The sequence below is a fragment of the Rattus norvegicus genome, unplaced genomic scaffold (genome assembly GCF_021556685.1).
Source record: "Rattus norvegicus strain SHRSP/BbbUtx unplaced genomic scaffold, alternate assembly SHRSP_T2T unassigned-0000110, whole genome shotgun sequence".
NCBI lineage: Eukaryota > Metazoa > Chordata > Mammalia > Rodentia > Muridae > Rattus > Rattus norvegicus.
In genome coordinates this window covers 292,501-298,335 of record NW_028238831.1, presented here as the reverse complement: position 1 = coordinate 298,335, position 5,835 = coordinate 292,501, and the positions used below count along the sequence as shown (strand labels likewise).

Sequence of the window (5,835 nt, the reverse complement as noted above, 5' to 3'; positions counted from 1 at the left end):
CAGGCAGAGTGGACCTCTGTGAGCTTGAGGCTAGATAAGTCTACGGAGCAAGTTCCATGACTGCCTGGGCTATACCAAAAGAAACGTACCTTGAGGCAAAACAAAACAAAGCAGAAAAGGTTCTGCTTTTATTTTACAGACATGTGTTCTCTCTAGTCCTATTGACTATAGAAGTTTGATCATGAAGTCACATTGATTTTTATTACAGAGTTTATTTGTGTGTGTGTGTGTGTGAGAGAGAGAGAGAGAGAGAGAGAGAGAGAGAGAGAGTTTTTTCTTTAATCTTCAAACATATTTTTTATTGTTTATTTATTTTATGAGCACACTGTCACTGTCTTCAACACACAAGGAGAGGATTCCATTACAGATGGTTGTGAGCCACCATGTGGTTGCTGGGATTTGAACTAAGGATCTCTGGAAGAGCAGTCAGTGCTCTTCACCGCTGAGCCGTCTCTCCAGCCCTGAAACAATATCTTGAATAAACAATAACAAAAACACTAAAACTAAGTCTGCCAGTTTTCCTCTTTCTTTCTCTCTCTCTCTCTCTCTCTCCCTCTCCCTCCCTCCCTCCCTCCCTTCCTTCTTTCTTCCTTTCTTTCTTTTTCTTCAGATAGGATTTCTTAGTGAATGATATTTATGTTGATATAAATTTTTTACGTACTTTTGACTGGCTAACTAACTAGCTAAGTCTGCCTGTCCTAAAGAAGGAGTTCCCCTGCCACAACTAAATACGTGCATAGAAAAAAAATATATAATTATTAACTTGGGATGAAACTAATGTAACAAGCAAGCAAACAAACGCACAAACAAACAAAGTAGGGATGGTGGTGCTGGGTGCCTGGTATATGGGAGATGGGAGACCTGTGGTCTAGAGCGTCCAGAGCTCTGGCCTCCATACTCTGGACTGCATTCTCTCTAGCAATCTTCCCAAAGTGGCTGTATTTAACCATGTTTTTATTTTTTAAATTGGCTCTCTCTCTCTCTCTCTCTCTCTCTCTCTCTCTCTCTCTCTCTCTCTCTTTCTCCCTCCCTCCCTCCCTCCCTCCCTCCCTCCCCCCACCACACACACAGAGGCACGTGTGAACAAGGGAATGCAAATGCACAAAATAAGTATGTTTTGATCAGAGTGAAAACAAATCACGGGAATTTTAACCATTCCACCATCATTCCACCATTCTTTTAATTTACTCTCTGTGTTTAGTCTTCCAAAGAGGGTGGCAGGTGTGTGGTTTGGTGAGTGCCGGCTGGCGGTGGCAGCGAGGAACAGAGAACAACAACAACCCCCCTCCCCCCCATCGGGATCGGTGGAGGGTTTTAAAAATGAGTGAGCCATTTAAAAATGGTGTGGAACTGAGGTCGCCGCCACCCTCCCCTCACGCCGGAGTTTGGACGCTCCCTTTTCCTAACTGTGCCTGTTCCTTGCTAATTGTTAACCGATTCGAGAGTGCATGTCCTTTCACTTAGAGGTGGCCTGTTTTCACCGCTCCGTCCTACTTTCCTTTTCTGGGTGCCTGAGGGGGTTGGCCCCGAGTCCATCCCGCGTTCACTGTGTTCCGGCGGGACAACCGGGACCGTTTGTGCCATTCGGGAGAAGTGGTGGGTACCTGCCCCGTTGTGCGTGGGTGAGTGTCCCCCTGAGCTAGGGAGGTCACTCTGGAGAGACGGAATGAGTGTGTGTGGCGGCGGCGGCGCGTGACAGTCTGTATTGGTTTGCTTGATCGAGATCGCTGTCGGGCGACACCTAGTGGCGACAAGTTTCCGCAACGCTCCTGTCCCCCGGTTGGTGACAAAGGACGGGGAAGTGCCTGTGGTGAGCCGGCCAGGGTGAGAGGGTGACAGGCAAGCAGGCGGGTGCGCGACGGAGACGCCGTCCTGTCTGGGGACCATCTCTAGCTAGGAGGTTGTACCTGGAGAACTTCAGGGGAGGAGGGTGGCTGTACGACCTATTGGGACACAAGGAGGGGTTGGTGGCAGCTGGATGAGGTCGACCAGAAGGCTTGGGCCCCGTCCCGGATTTTTTTTTTTCCAATTTTTTTTTTAAATTTTTTATTTTATTTTATTTTATTTTTTTTATTTCTTCCCTCCTCTCCGGTCCCAGCCAGCGGGACCATAGACACTTTTGAGGCCGAGAGGGTGCTGTGTCCCCGGCCTCCGAGCCGAGGTGGCCCGGCTAGGGGGCGCCACGGAGTTTTTTTTTTTTTTCTTTTCCAGGAGTCCCTTCGGTCCCAGCCAGCGGGACCATAGACACTTTTGAGGCCGAGAGGGTGCTGTGTCCCCGGCCTCCGAGCCGAGGTGGCCCGGCTAGGGGCGCCACGGTTTTTTTCTTTTCCAGGAGTCCCTTCGGTCCCTGATAGCGGGAGCCTGGACCTCTGAGGCCGAGAGGGTGCTGTGTCCCCGGCCTCCGAGCCGAGGTGGCCCGGCTAGGGGGCGCCACGGAGTTTTTTTTTTTTTTCTTTTCCAGGAGTCCCTTCGGTCCCTGATAGCGGGAGCCTGGACCTCTGAGGCCGAGAGGGTGCTGTGTCCCCGGCCTCCGAGCCGAGGTGGCCCGGCTAGGGGGCGCCACGGTTTTTTTTTTTTTTTTCTTTTCCAGGAGTCCCTTCGGTCCCTGATAGCGGGAGCCTGGACCTCTGAGGCCGAGAGGGTGCTGTGTCCCCGGCCTCCGAGCCGAGGTGGCCCGGCTAGGGGGCGCCACGGAGTTTTTTTTTTTTTTTTCTTTTCCAGGAGTCCCTTCGGTCCCTGATAGCGGGAGCCTGGACCTCTGAGGCCGAGAGGGTGCTGTGTCCCCGGCCTCCGAGCCGAGGTGGCCCGGCTAGGGGGCGCCACGGAGTTTTTTTTTTTTTTCTTTTCCAGGAGTCCCTTCGGTCCCTGATAGCGGGAGCCTGGACCTCTGAGGCCGAGAGGGTGCTGTGTCCCCGGCCTCCGAGCCGAGGTGGCCCGGCTAGGGGGCGCCACGGAGTTTTTTTTTTTTTTTTTCTTTTCCAGGAGTCCCTTCGGTCCCTGATAGCGGGAGCCTGGACCTCTGAGGCCGAGAGGGTGCTGTGTCCCCGGCCTCCGAGCCGAGGTGGCCCGGCTAGGTGGCGCCACGGATTTTTTTTCTTTTCCAGGAGTCCCTTCGGTCCCTGATAGCGGGAGCCTGGACCTCTGAGGCCGAGAGGGTGCTGTGTCCCCGGCCTCCGAGCCGAGGTGGCCCGGCTAGGGGGCGCCACGGAGTTTTTTTTTTTTTTTTCTTTTCCAGGAGTCCCTTCGGTCCCTGATAGCGGGAGCCTGGACCTCTGAGGCCGAGAGGGTGCTGTGTCCCCGGCCTCCGAGCCGAGGTGGCCCGGCTAGGGGGCGCCACGGGATTTTTTTTTTTTTTTTCTTTTCCAGGAGTCCCTTCGGTCCCTGATAGCGGGAGCCTGGACCTCTGAGGCCGAGAGGGTGCTGTGTCCCCGGCCTCCGAGCCGAGGTGGCCCGGCTAGGTGGCGCCACGGATTTTTTTTTTTTCTTTTCCAGGAGTCCCTTCGGTCCCTGATAGCGGGAGCCTGGACCTCTGAGGCCGAGAGGGTGCTGTGTCCCCGGCCTCCGAGCCGAGGTGTCCCGGCTAGGGGGCGCCTCCGAGACTTTATTTTTTCCAGGATCCTCCCCGGTCCCTGCCAGCGGGAGCATGGACTTCTGAGGCCGAGGGGAAGCTGTGTTCCAGGCTATCTACCATGGCCTCCTCGGTCTGTGAGCACTCAGGGTTCTAAGGTCGACCAGTTGTTCCTTTGCGGTCCGGTTCTCTTTCTACATGGGGACCTCTTGGGGACACGTCACCGAACATGACTTCCAGACGTTCCGTGTGGCCTGTCATGTTTATCCCTGTGTCTTTTACACTTTTCATCTTTGCTATCTGTCCTTATTGTACCTGGAGATATATGCTGACACGCTGTCCTTTTGACTCTTTTTGTCATTAAAGGACGTTGGAAGAGGCTTGCACCAAGGCTGTTTGCTTGTCCAGCCCTAGCTCTTTTCTTCTGCGCATGGGCCTCTTCGATGCTTGAAGCTTAGCGTCCCCCCCATGAGTACGCGCTTCCTGCTTTCCCGTGCTTGCTTGCCTGTGCTCTCTGGGGCAGCTTTATGACAACCGTCCCGCGTGTCAGGCGTTCCCGATTTCCCCGTGGTGGTTGTCGTCCGTTACCGGTAGGAGTCGTTGGTGCCGAGTGCGACTGGAAGGGTTTTCCCGTTTGGTGCTAGTGACCCCCTGGCGTGCTCCTCTGCGGCCGACCGGTTTTTTTATTTGTTTTTTTTTTTTTTTTTTTTTTTTTTGTTTTTTGGAAGGAGTTCCCGAACCTCCGCTGCTTGGTGGTGTGTCCCTTTCTTTCCTGCTGTGTGCCTCCCGAGTTGCACCTTTTCTCCTTCGAAGGGGATTTTATTTTTTTATTTTTATTTTTTTTATTTTTATTTTTTTTGAAGGAGTTCCCGAACCTCCGCTGCCCGTTGAGTCCCGTTCTTCCACGCCACGTGCCTCCCGAGTGCAACGCTTCCTTTTTCTCGCCCTCGAGAAGGGTAAATTTTTTTTTTTTGTGTGTGTGTGGCAGTGTTAGCGACTTCTTCCCGTGCTCTCTCTCGCTCTTCTCGCTCGTATTCCCGTCCAGTGCGTGTTAGAAAGCTCTCACGCCCGTTGTTCCCGATGCATGGCGTGTCTCGCTCCCGTTGGATCGATGTGGTGCTGCCGCGTTCTCTTCGGGCCGGGGCCTAAGCCGCGCCAGGCGAGGGACGGACATTCATGGCGAATGGTCATTCAGCGCGAATGGCGACCGCTCTTCTCGTTCTGCCAGCGGGCCCCTCGTCTCTCCTCCCCATTCCTTTGCAGGGTGGTGTGTGGAAGTCAGGGGTGCGGCTGTCCGGCACGAGCGCTGACCCGCGCACACTTGTTGCTGTGGTTCGCGGTGTCCCTGTGGACGTGTCGGGGGCGCTTGCCCCCACGCCGTTCACTGCTTCGCGGCCCTCTTCCCCCGTGCCGGGGGAAGGTGGTAGACCCGCTGCGGTGCATACCCTTCCCGAATGGTGTGTGCACGCGCCCTGCTTTGTGTGAGCCTTGCGGTGCTCCTGGAGCGTTCCGGGCTTTGACCACCAAGGTGCCCGCTTCTGAGTTGGCGGTGGCGCTTCCCGCTCCCCGGCGTGCCTCCTGTGCTCCATGGTGCTTGTGCCTTTACGCTTTCCCTTGTCCTAGTTGCCGGCTTTCTGCACGGTGACAGAAAAGGGGGTCGAGGAGTTGAGTGTGCGGTTAAAAGGCTCCTTCCGTTGGGTGAGCGCCCACCCCGTGCCTATGTTTTTGGTGCCTTCACCCGCGGGCCCTGCGCGGTTAGGGTGGTGCTGAGCGATCGCGGCTGGCCCTTTTTAAAGACCGGACTCCCTCAAGTCAAGGCTCCTCCTTTGTGTGCGCCTTGAAGAGGCCTGGCCCTCGGCGGGGACCTGTCGCAGGTCCCCCCGGTCCGCGAATGCTCAAGAAGACCCCGGAGAAAGAGACCTTTGCCGATACCGCAGACCCCCCACCAGCTGGCGCGTGGTCCTTCCCGTTCTGTCCCGCGCCTGTTGCTCGTTTCCCGTTGCGTGCACGGAGCCCTTGGCTGCTCGTCGGTGTTGGGTTCGTCCCGCCCTCAGTGAGGAATTTGCCTTCTCTAGCTATCTTCGGAAAGGGCTTTACGATCTCCGAGGGGCTTCTCCCGGATGGTCCCCTCGGCTGCCCGCCCTGACCTCAGCCTTCTGCGCGCAGCGTTTGCTCTCTCGCCTACCGCGACCCGCGCCTCCCCGCTCCGAGTACGAGGAGGGATCACGCGGGACGGGGCTCTGTCGACCTGCCGCTGTGCGGAGCTT

The 5,835-nt window shown here is 55.7% G+C and overlaps 1 long non-coding RNA gene across 2 annotated transcripts in view; it reads left to right on the top strand.

The window, feature by feature from the left end:
• Positions 1-1,297: 1,297 nt before the first annotated feature.
• Positions 1,298-5,835, top strand: part of LOC147997621 (uncharacterized) — an 18,656-nt gene continuing 14,118 nt past the window's right edge. The window contains exon 1 of one of the 2 annotated variants that reach the window (XR_015647672.1): positions 1,298-1,596. This is a non-coding gene — a long non-coding RNA (uncharacterized LOC147997621). Of the gene's footprint in view, positions 1,623-5,835 lie in introns of both variants that reach the window. The other variant, XR_015647673.1, reaches the window with a different exon arrangement.